This window comes from Arachis stenosperma, chromosome 1, assembly GCF_014773155.1.
Source record: "Arachis stenosperma cultivar V10309 chromosome 1, arast.V10309.gnm1.PFL2, whole genome shotgun sequence".
NCBI classification, from domain to species: Eukaryota; Viridiplantae; Streptophyta; class Magnoliopsida; order Fabales; family Fabaceae; genus Arachis; species Arachis stenosperma.
The window spans coordinates 85808719-85829328 of record NC_080377.1 but is presented as its reverse complement, the minus strand read 5'-3'; the positions used below and the strand labels follow the sequence as shown (position 1 = coordinate 85829328).

At 38.7% G+C, this 20610-nt stretch overlaps 1 non-coding gene across 1 annotated transcript; it reads right to left on the bottom strand.

Moving 5' to 3' along the window:
- Positions 1-313: 313 nt before the first annotated feature.
- LOC130950752 (small nucleolar RNA R71) lies at positions 314-421 on the bottom strand. Its single transcript, XR_009073719.1, has one exon. It is a non-coding gene; the product is annotated as a small nucleolar RNA R71 (small nucleolar RNA).
- Positions 422-20610: the final 20189 nt, after the last annotated feature.

Below are 20610 nucleotides of genomic sequence, written 5' to 3'. Positions count from 1 at the left end.
CTCAATCCTTGCCATTGGAGCAAACAATTTTGAGCTGAAGCCTCAACTAGTTGCTCTAATGCAACAGAACTGCAGGTTCTATGGACTTCCATCAGAAGATCCCTATCAGTTTTTAACTGAGTTCTTACAGATCTGTGAGACTGTTAAGACTAATGGAGTAGATCCTGAAATCTATAGGCTCATGCTTTTCCCTTTTGCTGTAAGAGACAGAGCTAGAACATGGTTGGACTCACAACCTAAAGATAGCCTAGACTCTTGGGATAAGCTAGTCACGACCTTCTTGGCTAAGTTCTTTCCTCCTCAAAAGTTGAGCAAGCTTAGAGTGGATGTTCAGACCTTCAAATAGAAAGATGGTGAATCCCTCTATGAAGCGTGGGAAAGATACAAGCAGATGACCAAAAGGTGTCCTTCTGACATGCTTTCAGAGATGACCATTCTGGATATATTCTATTATGGTTTATCTGAGTTCTCCAAGATGTCACTGGACCATTTTGCAGGTGGATCCATTCACCTAAAGAAAACACCTGCAGAAGCTCAAGAACTTATTGACATGGTTGCAAATAACCAATTCATGTACACTTCTGAGAGGAATTCTGTGAATAATGGGATGCCTCAGAGGAAGGGAGTTCTTGAGATTGATGCTCTGAATGCCATATTGGCTCAGAACAAAATGTTGACTCAGCAAGTCAACATAATTTCTCAAAGTCTGAATGGATGGCAAAATGCATCCAACAGTACTAAAGAGGCATCTTCTGAAGAGGAAGCTTATGATCCTGAGAACCCTGCAATAGCAGAGGTGAATTACGTGGGTGAACCCTATGGGAACACCTATAATTCTTCATGGAAAAATCATCCAAACTTCTCATGGAACGATCAACAAAAGCCCCAACAAGGCTTAGCAATAGCAAGCCTTTTCCATCATCTTCTCAACAACAGACAGAGAATTCTGAGCAGAGTACCTCTAGCTTAGCAAATATAATCTCTGATTTGTCTAAAGCTACTTTAAGTTTCATGAGTGAAACAAGGTCCTCCATCAGAAATTTGGAGGCACAGTGGGCCAGCTGAGTAAGAAAGTCATTGAAACCCCTCTTAGTACTCTCCCAAGCAATACTGAAGAGAATCCAAAAAGAGAGTGCAAGGCTATTGACATAATCAAAATGGCCAAACCTAGAGAGGAAGGGAAGGATGTGAATCCCAATGAGAAAGACCTTATGGGACATCTCCCAGATAAGAAGGAGTTCCCTATTGAGGATCTAAAGGAATCTGAGGCTCATATAGAGACCATAGAGATTCCATTAAACCTCCTTCTGCCATTCATAAGCTCTGAAAACTATTCTTCCTCTGAAGAGGATGAAGATGTAACTGGAGAGCAAGTTGCTCAATATCTAGGAGCTATCATGAAGCTGAATGCCAAGTTGTTTGGTAATGAGACTTGGGAAGATGCACCCCCCTTACTCATTAGTGAACTAGATACGTGGGTTCAGCAAACTTTACCTCAAAAGAAACAAGATCCTGGTAAATTTTAATACCCTATACCATGGGCACCATGACCTTTAGAAGGCTCTGTGTGACCTGGGGTTAGGTATAAATCTTATGCCACTCTTTGTAATGGAGAAGTTGGGAATCTTTGAGGTACAAGCTGCCACTTTCTCATTACAGATGGCATACAAGTCTGTAAGACAAGCTTATGGATTGGTAGAGGACGTGTTAGTAAAGGTTAAAGGCCTTTACATCCCTGCTGATTTCATAATCTTAGACACTATGAAGGAGGAGGATGAATGCATCATCCTTGAAAGACCCTTCCTATCCACAGCAGGAGCTATGATTGATGTTGACAGAGGAGAGCTAGTCCTTCAATTAAATGGGGACTACCTTGTGTTTAAAGCTCAAGGATATTCCTCTGCAACCATGGAGATAAAGCATGAAAAGCTTCTCTCAATACAGAGTTAAATAAAGCCCCCACAATCAAACTCTAAGTTTGGGTTTGGGAAGCCACAACCAAACTCTAAGTTTGGTATTGAACCCCCACATTCAAACTCTAAGTTTGGTGTTGGGAGTCCACAACATTGACCTGATCACCTGTGAAGCTCCATGAGAACACATTGTCAAGCTAGTGACATTAAAGAAGCGCTTATTGGGAGGTAACCCAATTTTTATTTATCTAATTTTATTTTTATTTTATTTTTATTTTATGTTTTATTAGGTTAATGATCATGTGGAGTCACAAAACAAATACTAAAATTAAAAACAGAATCAAAAACAGTAGAAAAAAACAGCACACCCTGGAGGAAGAGCTTACTGGCGTTTGAACGCCAGTAAGGAGCATCTGGCTGGTGTTCAACGCCAGAATAGAGCATGAATTTGGCGTTGAACACCAGAAACAAGCAACAATCTGGCGTTTAAATGCCAGGATTACACCCTGAGGAGAACTGGCGTTAAACGCCAGAAACAAGCATGGAACTGGCGTTCAACGCCAGAAACATGTTGCAGATTGGCGTTGAACGCCCAAAACAAGCATAGAGCTGGCGTTCAATGCCAGAAACAAGCATCAATCTGGCACTGAACGCCAGGATTGCATGCAGAGGGCGTTTTACACTCCTAATTGATGCAGAGATGATAAATCCTTGACACCTCAGGATCTGTGGACCCCATAGGATCATCTCAGGATCTGTAGACCCCACAGGATCCCTATCTACCTTAATTTACCTTTTCTCTTCTTCACACAATCCAATAACACTCTTCCCCAAAAACCCTTTACCAATCACCTCAATCTCTCTTCCCCATCACCTCTTCACCACTCACATCTATCCACTCTTCCCCATAAACCCCACCTAACTTCAAATTCAAAATCCCTTTCCCATCCAAACCCACCCAATATGGCCAAACCTTAACCCCTCTTCCTCCACTATATAAACCCCTCTATCCTTCTTCATTTTCACACAACACAACCCTCTCTTCTCCTCCATTGGCCGAATACACACATCTCTCCCTCTCCTTCACTTCTTCTTCTTCTTCTTCTCTTCTTTCTTCTCTTGCTCGAGGGCAAGCAATATTCTAAGTTTGGTGTGGTAAAAGCATAACTTTTTTGTTTTTCCATAACCACTTATGGCACCTAAGGCTGGAGAAACCTCTAGAAAAGGGAAAAGGATGACAAAAGCTTCCACCTCCGAGTCATGGGAGATGGAGAGATTTATCTCAAAGGTCCATCAAGACCACTTCTATGAAGTTGTGGCCAAGAAGAAGGTGATCCCTGAGGTCCCTTTCAAGCTCAAGAAAAATGAGTATCCGGAGATCCGACATGAGATCCAAAGAAGAGGTTGGAAAGTTCTGACAAACCCCATTTAACAAGTCAGAATCCTAATGGTTCAAGAGTTCTATGCCAATACATGGATCACTAGGAACCATGATCAAAGTATGAACCTGAATCCAAAGAATTATCTTACAATAGTTCGGGGGAAATACTTAGATTTCAATCCAGAAAATGTGAGGTTGGCATCAACTTGCCTATGATGCAAGAAGATGCACGCCCCTACACTAGAAGGGTCAACTTTGATCAAAGGTTGGACCAAGTCCTTATGGACATATGTGTGGAAGGAGCTCAATGGAAAAGAGACTCAAAAGGCAAGCCGATTCAATTAAGAAGATTGGACCTAAAGCTTGTGGCTAGAGGATGGTTGGAGTTCATCCAACGCTCCATCATCCCTACTAGCAACCGATCCGAAGTTACTATGGATCGGGCCATCATGATCCATAGCATCATGATTGGAGAGGAAGTAGAAGTTCATCAAGTCATCTCTCTTGAATTCTACAAAATAGCCAAAAAGTTCTCCACCATGGCAAGGCTAGCTTTTCCTCATCTTATTTACCATCTATGCTACTCAGCTGGAGTTATCTTAGAAGGAGACATTCTCATTAAAGATGATAAGCCCATCACTAAGAAGAGGATGGAGCAAACAAGAGAGCCCATTCATGTATCTCAAGAGACACATGAGGAAGCTCATCATCAAGAAATCCCTGAGATGCCTCAAGGGATGCATTTTCCTCCAAACAACTATTGGGAACAACTCAACACTTCTCTAGAAGACTTGAGTTATAACATGGACCAACTAAGGGTGGAACACCAAGAGCACTCCATCATTCTCTATGAGATCAGAGAAGATCAAAGAGTAATAAGGGAGGAGCAACAAAGGGCAAGGAAGAGACATAGAAGAGCTCAAGGACATTATTGGTTCTTCAAGGAGAAGGTGCCACGATCACTAAGGTGGACTCATTTCTTGTTCTTATTTCTCTGTTTTTCGGTTTTTATGCTATATGTTTTTCTATGTTTGTGTCTTTATTACATGATCATTAGTGTCTAGCATCTATGTCTTAAGGCTATGAATAATTCTATGAATCCTTCACCTTTCTTAAATGAAACATGTTTTTAATACAAAAGAACAAGAAGTACATGAGTTTCGAATTCATCCTTGAAATTAGTTTAAGTATATTGATGTGGTGACAATACTTTTTGTTTTCTGAATGAATGCTTGAACAGTGCATATTTTTTATCTTGTAGTTTATGAATGTTAAAATTTTTGGCTCTTGAAAGAATGATGAACAAGAGAAATGTTATTGATAATCTAAAAAATCATAAAATTGATTCTTGAAGCAAGAAAAAGCAGTGAAGAATAAAGCTTGCGAAAAAAAAAGAAAGTGGCGAAAAAAAATTAAAAGAAAAAGAGAAAGCAAGCAGAAAAAGCCAATAGCCCTTAAAACCAAAAGGCAAGGGTAAAGAGGATTGGTGCACAAAATTCTAATCTCAATATCAAAATCAAGATTTCTTATGATCTCGTACCACTAACCAACAAGTGCACTGGGTCGTCCAAGCAATACCTTACGTGAGTAAGGGTCGATCCCACGGAGATTATTGGTTTGAGCAAGCTATGTTTATTTTATTATTCTTAGTCAGGATTTCAATTAAAATTATCAGTTTGAATTATTAGAGAAATAAAAGAGCGTGAAATAATTACTTGTAGTGCAGTAATGGAGAATATGTTGGGGTTTTGGAGATGCTTTGTCCTCTGAATTCCTGCAATGTAATATTCTACTCAATAACATAATTGCAAAGTTCCTTCCATGGCAAGCTCTATGTAGGGTGTCACCGTTGTCAATGGCCACTTCACATCCTCTCAGTGAAAATGGTCCAAATGCTCTGTCACAGCACGGCTAATCATCTGTCGGTTCTCAATTAGGTTGGAGTAGAATCCATTGATTCTTTTGCGCTATCACCAACGCCTAGCCTTCAGGAGTTTGAAGCGCGTCACAGTCATTCAATCCCGGAATCCTACTCGGAATACCACAGACAAGGTTTAGGCTTTTCAGATTCTCATGAATGCCGCCATCAATCTAGCTTATACCATGAAGATTTTGATTAAGGAATCTAAGAGATGCTCATTCAATATGATGTAGAATGGAGGTGGTTGTCAGACACACGTTCATGGAATGAGGAAGGTGATGAGTGTCACGGATCATCACCTTCTCCCTAATTAAGCGCGAATAAACATCTTAGATAGGAACACGCATATGTGAATGGAAAAATATAAGTGATTGCATTAATTCATCGAGACGTTGCAGAGCTCCTCACCCCCAACAATGGAGTTTAGAGACTCATGCCGTCAAAGAGTATGTAATTCAGATCTAAAAATTTCATGAGATCCAAAATAAGTCTCTAAAAGTTGTTTAAATACTAAACTAGTAACCTAGGTTTACAGAGAATGAGTAAACTAAGATAATTGGTGCAGAAATCCACTTATAGGGCCCACTTGGTGTGTGCTGGGGCTGAGACTTAAGCCTCTCATGTGCTTGGGCTGTTTTTGGAGTTGAATGCTAGGTTGTAATGTGTTTGGGCGTTGAACTCCAACTTATAACCTGTTTCTGGCGCTGGACGCCAGACTGCAACATGGAACTGGCGTTGAATGCCAGTTTACGTCATCTATCTTCGCGCAAAGTATGGACTATTATAAATTTCTTGAAAGCCTTGGATGTCTACTTTCCATCCCAATTGAGAGCGCATCAATTGGACTCCTGTAGCTCCAAAAAAATCCATTCCGAGTGCAGGGAGGTCAGGATCCAACAGCATAGGCAGTCCTTTTTCAGCCTAACTCAGATTTTTGCTCAGCTCCCTCAATCTCAGCCAGAAAATACCTGAAATCACATAAAAACACACAAACTCATAGTAAAGTCCAGAAATATGATTTTTGCCTAAAAACTAATAATATTCTACTAAAAACTAATTAAAACATACTAGAATCTACATGAAATTACCCCAAAAAAGCGTATAAAATATCCTCATCACAACACCAAACTTAAACTGTTGCTTGTCCCCAAGCAACTGAAAATCAAATAGGATAAAAAGAAATTAAGAAACAATAATATCTCAGAGTTTTAAGTGAAGCCCATATTCTAATTAGATGAGTGGGGCTAGTAGCTTTTTGCCTCCAAACAGTTTTGGCATCTCGCTTTATCCTTTGAAATTCAGAATGGTTGGAATCCATAGGAACTCAGAGTTCAGATAGTGTTATTGATTCTCCTAGTTTATCATGTTGATTCTTGAACACAGCTACTTTTATGAGTCTTGGCCGTGGCCCTAAGCACTTTATTTTCCAGTATTACCACCGGATACATAAATACCACAGACACATAACTGGGTGAACCTTTTTAGATTGTGACTTAGCTTTGCTAAAGTCCCCAATTGGAGGTGTCCAGAGCTCTTAAGCACACTCTTTTTGCTTTGGATCACAACTTTAACCACTCAGTCTCAAGTTCTTCACTTGGACCTACATGCCATAAGCACATGGTTAGGGACAGCTTGGTTTAGCCGCTTAGGCCTGGATTTTATTTCCTTGAGCCCTCCTATCCATTGATGCTCAAAGCCTTGGATCCTTTTTACCCTTGCCTTTTGGTTTTAAGGGCTATTGGCTTTTCTGCTTGCTTTTTCTTTTTTTATATTTTTTTTCTTTTTTTGCACAAGCTTTTGCTTTTTCACTGCTTTTTCTTGCTTCAAGAATCAATTTTTTTTATTTTTCAGATCATCAATAACATTTCTCTTTTTCATCATTCTTTCAAGAGCCAACAATTTTAACATTCATAAACAACAAGATCAAAAATATGCACTGTTCAAGCATTCATTCAGAAGACAAAAAGTATTGCCACCACATATAAATAATTAGGATTTTCCTTAGTAAGAACTCGAAAAATATTGCCTCTTTATTCTAAAAATCTACTATTTTATTCATGTTTGATGATGATGAGAAAAATAAATTATAACTTAATTGGAACTGAAATCAAAGTAGAGATACTAATTACTACTAATATATAACTTCTAAGGTAAATTCTTAATAAGAACAGTTATCACAGAGTTAAGGCAAAGATTAGAAGTCAACGACCTTTATTTTGGGAAGTGGATGTTCCTCTAGTCTGTGGGGTGCTTGGTCTTTCAAGAGATAATTTCTGACGCTTCAGTTCCTTTAAGTCACATCCTTGCTCTTCCTGTTCCCTTAGGTGTCATGAGTTTTAGCTCAGTGATCATGGCAAATCACACCAAACTTAGAGGTTTGCTTGTCCTCAAGCAAAAGAAAGGAAAGGAGAGGAATAGTAGAAAAGGCAAATTCAAAATTCTCCTCCACACAATCTTGGCGCTAAACGCCCAAACGCTGCATGTTTTGGGCGTTTAACGCCCATGTGCAGCTTCTCCTGGGCGTTCAACGCCTAGCTGTTGCTTCTTTCTGGCGTTGAATGCCAGGAAGTCCTTTGTCACTGGGCATTTTTCTGAACGCCCAGGACGCTGTCAATCTGGCGTTAAATGCCCAGAAGGTGCTTCTTTCTTGCGTTCAACGTCCAGAAGATGCTCCTTTCTGGCGTTTAACGCCCAGATGGCTACCCTTGCTGGCGTTGAACGCCCAGTGGGTGCTTCTTTTGGGCGTTCAACGCCCAAAATGTTTCTTACTGGCTTTTTCACGCCATTGAGCTTTCCAAATTCCCTTGTAACTTTGTGAATTCAAGCAATTGCTATTTGACCTTGAAGATACTTGACATATACCTGTAAAAATCAATTAATTAACAAATAAACTTTGTAAATGGCTGGGTTGCCTCCCAGCAAGCGCTTCTTTATTGTCTTTAGCTGGACTATTACTGAGCTTTAATCAAGTCTCAGTTTTGAGCATTCTTGCTCAAAATTGCTTTCAAGATAATGTTTGACTCTCTATCCATTAACAATGAACTTTTTATTAGAATCATTATCCTGAAGCTCTACGTATCCATATGGTGACACGCTTGTAATCACATATGGACCTCTCTACCGGGACTTCAATTTCCCGGGGAATAATCTGAGCCTAGAATTAAATAGCAGAACTTTCTGCCCTGGCTCAAAGACTCTGGATGACAATTTCTTATCATGCTATCTTTTTGCTTTCTCTTTGTAAGTTTTTCCATTCTCGAAAGCATTGAGTCTAAATTCTCTAGCTCATTTAACTGGAGCAATCGTTTTTCTCCAGCTAACTTGGCATCAAGGTTCAGGGATATGGTTGCCCACTAGGCCTTTGAAAGGTTGCAGGTGCATTGCACAGGCCAAATGGCATCCTTCTGTATGCAAATACTCCGATGGACATGTGAATGTTGTTTTCTCTTGATCCTGGGGATCTACTGGAATTTGATTATAACCTGAATATCCATCCAAGAAGCAGTAGTATTCATGACCTGCTAGTCTTTCTAGCATCTGGTCTATGAAGGGTAAAGGAAAATGATCCTTTTTGGTAGCTGTATTGAGCCTTCTATAATCAATACACATACGCCACCCTATAACTGTTCTTGTAGGAACCAGTTAATTTTTTTCATTATGAACCACTGTCATGCCACCCATCTTAGGGACGACTTGGACAGGGCTTACCCAGGGGCTATCAGAAATAGGATAAATAATCCCAGCCTCTAGTAATTTAGTGACCTCCTTCTGCACCACCTCCTTCATGGCTGGATTCAGCCACCTCTGTGGTTGAACCACTGGCTTAGCATCATCCTCCAATAGGATCTTGTGCATGCATCTTGTGTGTCCTTAGCACTTGAATTAGTACTTCCTCTTCCTGTGGCTTTAAGGTAGAGCTTATGATTACAGAAAAGGTATCACCTTCTCCCAGAAATGCATATTTCAGGGATGGTGATAATGGTTTGAGCTCAGATTTGGGAGGTTTCTCTTCTCCCTAAGGAATTTTCAGAGGTTCTATTTTTCTCTCTGGTTCCTCCAGATCAGGCTGGACATCTTTAAAGATATCCTCTATCTCTGATTCGAGACTCTCAGTCATATTGACCTCTTTTACCAGAGAGTCAATAATATCAATGCTCATGCAGTCATTTTGGGTGTCTGGATGCTGCATAGCTTTGACAACATTCAACTTAAACTCGTCCTCATTGACTCTCAGGGTTACTTTCCCTTTTTGGACGTCAATGAGGGTTCGTCCAATTGCTAGGAAAGGTCTTCCTAGAATGAGAGTTGCACTCTTGTGCTCCTCCATTTCCAGCACCACAAAGTCTGTGGGAAAGGCAAATGGCCCAACCTTGACAATCATGTCTTCAATTACGCCTGATGGGTATTTAATGGAGCCATCAGTAAGTTGGAGACATATCCGGGTTGGTTTAACTTCATCAGTCAACCCAAGCTTTTTGATAGTAGCTGCAGGTATTAGGTTAATACTTGCCCCAAGATCACATAGAGCTTGCTTGGTACAAGTACCTTCTAATGTGCACCGTATCATAAAGCTTCCGGGATCTTTAAGCTTCTTAGGCAAGCTTTTGAGAATGACTACACTGCATTATTCAGTGAGGTAGACTTTTCAGTTTCCCTCCAATCCTTCTTATGACTTAAGATCTCTTTCATGAACTTAGCATAAGAGGGTATTTGCTCAAGTGCCTCTGCAAACGAATCTTTATTTCAAGAGTCCTGAGGTAGTCTGCGAAGCGAGAAAATTGCTTATTCTGTTCCGCTTGGCGGAGTTTCTGAGGATAAGGCAATTTGGTTTTGTATTCCTCAACCTTAGTTATTGTAGGTTTATTGCCTACAGATGTGGATTGAGAAGCCTTTTTAGAGGAGTTGCTGTAACGACCCAATTTCTTGTACGTCATGATCATACTAGAAACTGAGTGCTACCAACTTGTCTTCTAATTATTATCTATTATTTATCATATGAGCCTGATTCGTTGTTAAAAACGTGGTTAATTTGCGAGGTATATTTTTTTTTAAAACATTTGGATTAATAAACAGAATCATTCATAAGCAATTCACAAATAATAATAGATAAAACAGTTATAAACAACCACATATAAATACATCTCAAGCAGTTGATAACATTCCGTGATCCAGCTTTATTCGAACATAGACTGTTAGTTAAAACACCCCTAGATATAGCTAAATAATAATTATATACATATATATACATACAACATCCTAGGCCCTGACCTGTTCAAGAAGTCCCTAAGCTGGCGCCTAGGCTAGTCTAGACTCTATACTCACCTAGTCCCTCTAAACTACTAAAGCGAGGGAAAGTATGTTCTAGGTCTTCAAAACTCAAGTCAGGTGGATCGTCATCAAAAGGTGGAAGGTCGTCTACTAGTCCTCTGCACGATCATATGTCATCAAAGAGCGTCTCTCAAGTACTTCATCGAGTGGCCACATAATAGCAACATCGTACGGAGGACTTAGGTTAAAGTTCGTAGATAAGCAGGGTGCAGACGTTGGCTGGCCTCACAGTATATACATATAAACAGAGAATGGGATTCACCCTAGACTCAGAAGACTACCTAGAGCGGAATCCTTTTTTGCAAACGGTCGTCAGCGAACTACAGAAAGAAACTTTTGCTTCCATCTGAAGGGGGAAGGGAGAGAGAAGGGGTAAGAACTGGGGAGTTCTTAGTAGGGTCGGGGTTATTAGTTACGTTCATTTATTTGGGCTCGATTAGCAGACGAATAACATAATATAGCGAAGCAGTAAACAGAAGATAAAGATAGAAATAAAAAGTAGAGACAACAGAACACAAACAGAAGAACACAAGGAAATAAACCGCACACCTAGCACTCAAGCAGACAAACATAAAGAAATAGTCACACACAAGAAGAAAAGCAATAGAGAGTGATGCGCAGACAGGAATGATGCATGTCTAGCCCTAGTACAGGCCATGAGCTCATGTGTCGGTTGGCTGCCCGCAATCCCGACATTTATCCGGTCACGAGTAACCCCGATTTCCCGGATACAATTTTCCGTTCCTAAATAAATGCGCATATAATAATATCCGCTCATTTGAGACAACCTCTGCTTACTGCAGGAAAATATATATATACTCTGCTCTGCTCTGGGGAAGCGGAAAATAGCTGTAGGTAACTTAGTTTCCCTACAGAAGCTCTAGGTTGCATTAAGCAACTAATATATATTAAATATAGCTCTGGGTTGCATCAAGCAACTAATATATAATAAATATCTCTTTACTCTGTTCTGGTTGCCCTTTTCTCTGTATCTCTTTACTCTGTTTTAATTACTCTGTTCTCTGTATCTCTTTTCTCTTCTCTGATTACTCTTTTCATGTGTATCTATATTACTCCTTTTCTCTTTATCTCTTTACTTTACTCTGGTTACTCTGCTTTCTGTGTTTCTCTACTCTGCTCTGATTACTCCGTTTTCTGTGTTTCTCTGCTTAACATATGTATTTAAAGCTTATGTAGACTTCGGTATGAATAGTTAGCCTGTCCCAAGTATAGGTTCATTAAGTCTATACTGAAACATTTTAACTTTTCATATAATACCTAATCCTAGTCGGAACTCAAGGTCTAACTATGTTGCCCTAGTTCGTTCTCTAGTCTCTATCTATTTTTCTGTCGTTAAAACGTTACAGACTTTTTCTCCGATTTTTATCTTTTCTTTAACTTTTATCTTTTCTTTATCTTTTCCTCTCTAACATGTTATTACCACTCCCTAAGTGTTTTATGAAGGTAATTATGAGATTCTGCACTTAAAGTTGTCTTTCTAAAGCTTTTACAGAAAACTGCCTTTTCTGCATTATTTTATTATTTTATTAAAATATTATTTTTAATTAAATATTATTATTTAATATTTTATTATTATTTATTATTTTATTATTAAATTTTTGAAATTTACCTTGCCTTTACCTTTTCACTTTCAAAATTAACTTTTTACCCCGGTAACTTTTAATATTTTTACTTTTACCACCCTAACTTTCAGAAATTACTAAACAACCCCTAAAATACCAAAAATTTTACTTCCTTGCCCTTTTTAAGATCTAAGGCCTGTTCTTCATTGTTCTTCATCACACTCAAAGTGTTCTTCATGTTCTTCATAAATTCTTCAGATTCTTTCTCTGTTTTTACCCGTTTTTCAATCTTTTCAGCAACCGATTTTTACTACAATTCATAATAAATTAGCAGCCACTAAAACCCCATCTTTTCTACATGATTTCATCACAATTTGAACCTCAATTTAAGCCTAGGGTTTCGTTTTTCCAGCTGCTCCAACAACATGAACATAAAGCTTGAATTTCATCAAATTTCATCAAAATTTCACCAAATTTTCACCAAGAGTCAATCATATATGCAACCAATTTTTAGCACAGCCAAATAATACAACATTCACACATCTCAAACACAAATAATCAAGATTAATTTCGTGACACCCTACCTGGTTTTACTGCTCCTAATTCGGTTAAACTTTCAGGTGGTCCTTAAGCACTTTTTCCTCCTAAATCACATCAAGAACAACTTTAAATCCAAAAACTCTCAACTGACCAAATCTCACTCAGCATGTTAGGAAGAGATATATCACCTTAGAGTTGCTGGAAATTCACGTTTCTTGGCCCTCAAGTCAAGTTAAGCATGATTCCTAAGCAAAAACATCAAGAAAACACATGTTTACATGGTTTTCCTTGAAAACCGAATTGAAGAGGGAGGGAGACAGCCATCTCACCTTATTTCCAGCCTTGATATGTTATATGGTTATGTAGAGGAAGAAGAGAGGATCATTTTGGTGAAATCGGAGTTTTGATTTGAGTTTTAGTTCAGAAGAAATCAAGCTTTGAAGATTTATGAACCAAGAACTTTCTCTCCTTTTTCTCTTGGTGATTTTCGGCCACAATGAGCAAATGAGGCAGCCTTGGGGGTTTTGGGGGTGTAGGGTGAGCTGTGATTGGTTGGCTTGGAGGTGGATTAAAATAATATTGAAATATCTCTGGTGTACAACTATTAAAACTATGTGTATCGGAATACTCGTAAAAATATCTCTAAAAATTATTTTCTGAGCTACTAGCATAAATGACACTAGTAAAATATTTATTATGATAATAGAACATGTATAATGAGGCCTTAGCATTGCTAAAGTCATCAGAGAGTGCTGGTGCTAAGCTGCACCAGTAAACCGTAAACCCGGTTAAACCGATTTTCTGTTTTTAACTAAAACAGACCAGGTAACCTTATAATATCATTCAATCATCTTCTAATACTAATATAATGATAATATTATACTATTATCTCTCTCCTCTCATGAATCGAGTCCGGTTCGTCAAATAGAGACTATTTACGAAAATCAGAATCAAAACTGCCAACCGATACGGTTCAAAAACTAGGTTCTTCGCGATTGCATTATCGAGCTTGCCTCAAAGGAAGTTCTAGCTTAAGGATGACATAATGATAATGAGGACTGAGATGCTTGATGATATAACAGAGGTGTTCCCTTTACTGATCTTCCGGAGAATTCCGTGCCTTTAGAAAAGATCTCGCGTACTCGAAAATTAGGGTTGTTACATTCTACCCTCCTAAAAGAAAATTTTGCCCTCAAAATTTCAGTTACCTGAGACTAGATGCGGGTAATCAACTTTCATCTTATCCTCCAGTTCCAAAGTGTGCTCTTCTTCTCCTCTTTGTCCCCAAGCTACTTTGACTAAGCGAACAGTTTTTCCTCTTAACTGCTTATCACTTCTTCTTACGATCTGAACTGGTGATGCTTGATATGTCAAATGATTTCATAACTGTATTGTTTCTGGTCGTAAAATGTAACTCTCATCGGGAATATATTTCCTAAGTTGTGAGACATGAAAAACATCATGAAGGTTTGATAAATAAGGAGGAAGGACTATTTGATACGCTACTAGACCGACTCTTTTAAGTATTTGAAAAGGTCCTATGTATCGAGGTTAAGCTTTTTAGTCTTAAGGGCTCTACCTATTCCGGTAATCGAAGTTACTTCTAGTAAGACACGGTTTCCGTCACTAAACTCTAAGGGTCTACGTCTATTATCGGCATAGCTCTTTTGACGGCTTTGTGCTGTTTGGATCTTCCAACGAATCTCCTTTATCTTCTCAGTAGTTTCTTACACTAAGTCTAGACCTAAGACACTAGCTTCTCCATCGTCATTCCAACACAATGGTGTCCGACATCTTTTTCCATAGAGAGCTTCATATGGTGCCATCCCGATACTTTATTGGAAACTGTCGTTGTAGATGAATTTGACCAAAAGCGAATACTTATCCCAGCTATTTTGGTTGTCTATCATACATGATCGTAACATCTCTTCTAACGTCTGGATTATCTGCTCTGATTGTCCGTCTATTTGAGAATGGTATGCTATACTCGTGTGCAATTCTGTTTCCAACGCTTTTTAAAAAGCTCCCCAAAATCTAGTAGTAAACCTCGAAACTCGATCTGAGACAATTTACGAAGGTATCCCATGTAGTCGTACAATTTCTTGAATATATATATTCATTCCAGCCTTTCTGAAGTATAGTCAACTCGAATCGAAAAGAAGCATGCCGACTTTGGCAGTCTGTCCACAATCACCCAAATGGCACTACGTCCTGTTGAGGTTCTTGGAAATCTCGTGATAAAATCCATAGTAATCTGCTTCCATTCCCATTGTGGTATTTCTAAGGGTTGCAGGGTTCCTGACGGCTTCTGATGTTCCACCTTCACCTTCTGGCAGGTTAAACATCTTGAGACATAATCAGCTACTTCTTTCTTTAAGTCCGGCGACCAGAATATTTGTTTCAAATCTCAATACATCTTCGTCACTCTAAGATGCATAGAAAGTCTGCTTTGATGAGCTTCTGTAAGAATCTTTTATTGCAATTCTCCAGAGTTAGGCACACGAATTCTGTTCTTGTTCCTCCATAGGCCACTACGATCCTATCTCATAGCTTCTTCAGCTCTGCAAGCAATGGTGACATCTGGTACGGTGCTATGAAAATCGGTCTGGTTCCAGGTACTAGATCAATGCTGAATTTTATCTCTTGCTGAGGAAGAAACTCAGGTATGTCATCCAAGAAAACATCAGGAAATTCTTTCACCATTTGGATTCGTTCTAAGCTTAATTCACTATCATTCGAGCTAGCCGCTAACAGAACGTACCCCTCACAATCACTCCCGCCTAAGGTAACTCTTACAGAATTCAGATATAAGGTGTGCGACAAAAATGGTTTAGTACATAGACTATTAGATGGAATAACAGCAGTTCTTTTAAAATAATCAAGGAAAACATGATACTTAGATAACCAATCTAATCCTAAAATAACTTCTAAACCAGATGGAGATAAACAGATTAGATCGTGTATAAAAGTCCTGTTCCTAATAGCGAATGGTACTTGCAGGCACACTAAACTAGTCAAAGAATTTTGGGATGCAGGTGTATGGAAAATCAAGTAAAAATTCAATTTAAAGAAATATAATCCTAACTCGTGAGCAATAATTAGAGAAATAAGGAATGCGATGCACCCGAATCATACAGTACAGTTAGAAATCGATTCTTGACATAGCCTGACCTTGAATGAGGGTGTTCGATTGCACAACATTGTCAATAGTGATAGCAACCACTCGTCCTTGTTGTTGAGTGCTAACTGGATTTCGAGTAAATCCCTTTGGACAATCCTTGGCAATATGTCCAAGTTCTCTACAAGCATAGCAGTTAGGTGATCCAAACTGGCAAGACCTGTTATCATGCTCTTTTCCGCATTACTTACATGCAGTGTTTATGTAAGCCTGATGGGCTCATTTACCATTACCTTGCCTTAATTTACCTCCATTCTTACCCATACGGCGATCAGTAATGTTACCAACTTGTAGGTTCTTACACTGTCGTATGCCACGTGCTTTAAAATGCACCCTTCTCCCAACTGTCTGATGATTGCTAAGACGCCTTGGTGGAAATCCTTGGCGACTCACTTTAGCCACAGTCACTTTCTTAATACATTCTTCCACTAACTTGCTCTTGTTGACTAATTCGGCAAAATTACGTATCTCCAGCGAAACTATTGAACTCATCAGATCAACACAAAGGCCTCCTTCAAACTTCAAGCACTTCCATTCTTCAAGGTCAGCAGGATCCCATTGACAAATCTTGGAGAAACAGCACAAGTCACCAAATTTACGGGCATATTCTACAATAGTTGTATTACCCTGTTTCAACTGCATAAGTTCCATCTCCTTAGCATCACGAGCTGCCCTCGGAAAATACTTCTTATAAAATTCGTCCTTAAAGATATCCCAAGGAATGTTATTTTCATTCTGTTATAGCAGTCGCTGTATCCCCTGCCACCAGTACTCAGCTTCTCCCTCGAGCATATAAGTAGCAAACTCCACATGTTGTCCTTCCGGAACACGCTGTGCCCTCAGTGATCGTTCAATACCTCGAAACCAGTTATCAGCGTCAGTCGCAACGAGTGTACCCTTGAACTTAGGCGGATTAACCTTCAGAAAGGTCGCAAGGGTCAGAGGTCTTTCAGGATGCCCTAAGTTGTTCTCATCGTTTCCATTATCTTCTCCGTATCCATTCTCGCCCCCATTTCTCACTCCAAGAGGTTCAACAGCCCTAGCCGCTCCTACAGCAGCTTCACACACTGCCTCAGCCACAGCGTTCATGGTAGTCATAAACGTCTCCTGTTCCCTCTCGTAGTTAACATTAGGAATTCCTTCCCGTACGCCTCGTCTCCGTGAACCCATTATAGTCTTGTTCACACCAAACAATCATTGTTAAGGTGATCAGTCTTAACACTTCAAGTCAAGTGTAAACATTCCCAAAATGAAAACACAGAAACAATCATGCAACATATATCACTGGGATATCCTATACGCATGAGACACACAACAGAGTATGCAATGAAGCATAGTCAGTCCACTCCCCAGGCTCTACTGGGAATGAACTGCTCTGATACCAAATTGTAACGACCCAATTTCTTGTACATCATGATCATACTAGAAACTGAGCGCTACCAACTTGTCTTCCTAATTATTATCTATTATTTATCATATGAGCCTGATTCGTTGTTAAAAACGTGGTTAATTTGCGAGGTATTTTTTTTAAACATTTGGATTAATAAACAGAATCATTCATAAGCAATTCACAAATAATAATAGATAAAACAGTTATAAACAACCACACATAAATACATCTCAAGCAGTTGATAACATTCCGTGATCCAGCTTTATTCGAACATAGACTGTTAGTTAAAACACCCCTAGATATAGCTAAATAATAACTATATACATATATATACAAACAACATCCTAGGCCCTGACCTGTTCAAGAAGTCCCTAAGCTGGCGCCTAGGCTAGTCTAGACTCTATACTCACCTAGTCCCTCTAAACTACTAAAGCGAGGGAAAGTACGTTCTAGGTCTTCAAAACTCAAGTCAGGTGGATCGTCATCAAAAGGTGGAAGGTCGTCTACTAGTCCTCTGCATGATCATATGTCATCAAAGAGCGTCTCTCAAGTACTTCATCGAGTGGCCACATAATAGCAACATCGTACGGAGGACTTAGGTTAAAGTTTGTAGATAAGCAGGGTGCAGACGTTGGCTGGCCTCACAGTATATACATATAAACAGAGAATAGGATTCACCCTAGACTCAGAAGACTACCTAGAGCGGAATCCTTTTTGCAAACGGTCGTCAGCGAACTACAGAAAGAAACTCTTGCTTCCATCTGAAGGGGGAAGGGAGAGAGAAGGGGTAAGAACTGGGGAGTTCTTAGTAGGGTCGGGGTTATTAGTTATGTTCATTTATTTGGGGTCGATTAGCAGACGAATAACATAATATAGCAAAGCAGTAAACAGAAGATAAAGATAGAAATAAAAAGTAGAGACAACAGAACACAAACAGAAGAACACAAGGAAATAAAGCGCACACCTAGCACTCAAGTAGACAAACATAAAGAAATAGTCACACACAAGAAGAAAAGCAACAGAGAGTGATGCGCAGACAGGAATGATGCATGTCTAGCCCTAGTACAGGCCATGAGCTCATGTGTCGGTTGGCTGTCCGTAATCCCGACATTTATCCGGTCACGAGTAACCCCGATTTCCCGGATACGATTTTCCGTTCCTAAATAAATGCGCATATAATAATAGCCGCTCATTTGAGACAGCCTCTGCTTACTGCAGGAAAATATATATATACTCTGCTCTGCTCTGGGGAAGCGGAAAATAGCTGTAGGTAACTTAGTTTCCCTACAGAAGCTCTGGGTTGCATTAAGCAACTAATATATATTAAATATAGCTCTGGGTTGCATCAAGCAACTAATATATATTAAATATAGCTCTGGGTTGCATCAAGCAACTAATATATATTAAATATCTCTTTACTCTGTTCTGGTTGCCCTTTTCTCTGTATCTCTTTTCTCTTCTCTGATTACTCTTTTCATGTGTATCTATATTACTCCTTTTCTCTTTATCTCTTTACTTTACTCTGGTTACTCTGCTTTCTGTGTTTCTCTACTCTGCTCTGATTACTCTGTTCTCTGTGTTTCTCTGCTTAACATATGTATTTAAAGCTTATGTAGACTTCGGTATGAATAGTTAGCATGTCCCAAGTATAGGTTCATTAAGTCTATACTGAAACATTTTAACTTTTCATATAATACCTAATCCTAGTCGGAACTCAAGGTCTAACTATGTTGCCCTAGTTCGTTCTCTAGTCTCTGTCTGTTTTTCTGTCGTTAAAACGTTACAGACTTTTTCTCCGATTTTTATCTTTTCTTTAACTTTTATCTTTTCTTTATCTTTTCCTCTCTAACATGTTATTACCACTCCCTAAGTATTTTATGAAGGTAATTATGAGATTCTGTACTTAAAGTTGTCTTTCTAAAGCTTTTACAGAAAACTGCCTTTTCTGCATTATTTTATTATTTTTATTAAAATATTATTTTTAATTAAATATTATTATTTAATATTTTATTATTATTTATTATTTTATTATTAAATTTTCGAAATTTACCTTGCCTTTACCTTTTCACTTTCAAAATTAACTTTTTACCCGGTAACTTTTAATATTTCTACTTTTACCACCCTAACTTTCAGAAATTACTAAACAACCCCTAAAACACCAAAAATTTTACTTCCTTGCCCTTTTTAAGATCTAAGGCCTGTTCTTCATTGTTCTTCATCACACTCAAAGTGTTCTTCATGTTCTTCATAAATTCTTCAGATTCTTTCTCTGTTTTTACCCGTTTTTCAATCTTTTCAGCAACCGATTTTTACTACAATTCATAATAAATTAGCAGCCACTAAAACCCCATCTTTTCTACATGATTTCATCACAATTTGAACCTCAATTTAAGCCTAGGGTTTCGTTTTTCCAGCTGCTCCAAGAACATGAACATAAAGCTTGAATTTCATCAAATTTCATCAAAATTTCACCAAATTTTCACCAAGAATCAATCATATATGCAACCAATTTTTAGCACAGCCAAATAATACAACATTCACACATCTCAAACACAAATAATCAAGATTAATTTCGTGACACCCTACCTGGTTTTACTGCTCCTAATTCGGTTAAACTTTCAGGTGGTCCTTAAGCACTTTTTCCTCCTAAATCACATCAAGAACAACTTTAAATCCAAAAACTCTCAATTGACCAAATCTCACTCAGCATGTTAGGAAGAGATATATCACCTTATAGTTGCTGGAAATTCATGTTTCTTGGCCCTCAAGTCAAGTTAAGCATGATTCCTAAGGAAAAACATCAAGAAAACACATGTTTACATGGTTTTCCTTGAAAACCGAATTGAAGAGGGAGGGAGACAGCCATCTCACCTTATTTCCAGCCTTGATATGTTATATGGTTATGTAGAGGAAGAAGAGAGGATCATTTTGGTGAAATCGGAGTTTTGATTTGAGTTTTAGTTCAGAAGAAATCAAGCTTTGAAGATTTATGAACCAAGAACTTTCTCTCCTTTTTCTCTTGGTGATTTTCGGCCACAATGAGCAAATGAGGCAGCCTTGGGGGTTTTGGGGGTGTAGGGTGAGCTGTGATTGGTTGGCTTGGAGGTGGATTAAAATAATATTAAAATATCTCTGGTGTACAACTACTAAAACTATGTGTATCGGAACACTCGTAAAAATATCTCTAAAAATTATTTTCTGAGCTACTAGCATAAATGACACTAGTAACATATTTATTATGATAATAGAACATGTATAATGAGGCCTTAGCATTGCTAAAGTCATCAGAGAGCGCTGGTGCTAAGCTGCACCAGTAAACCGTAAACCCGGTTAAACCGATTTTCTGTTTTTAACTAAAATAGACCAGGTAACCTTA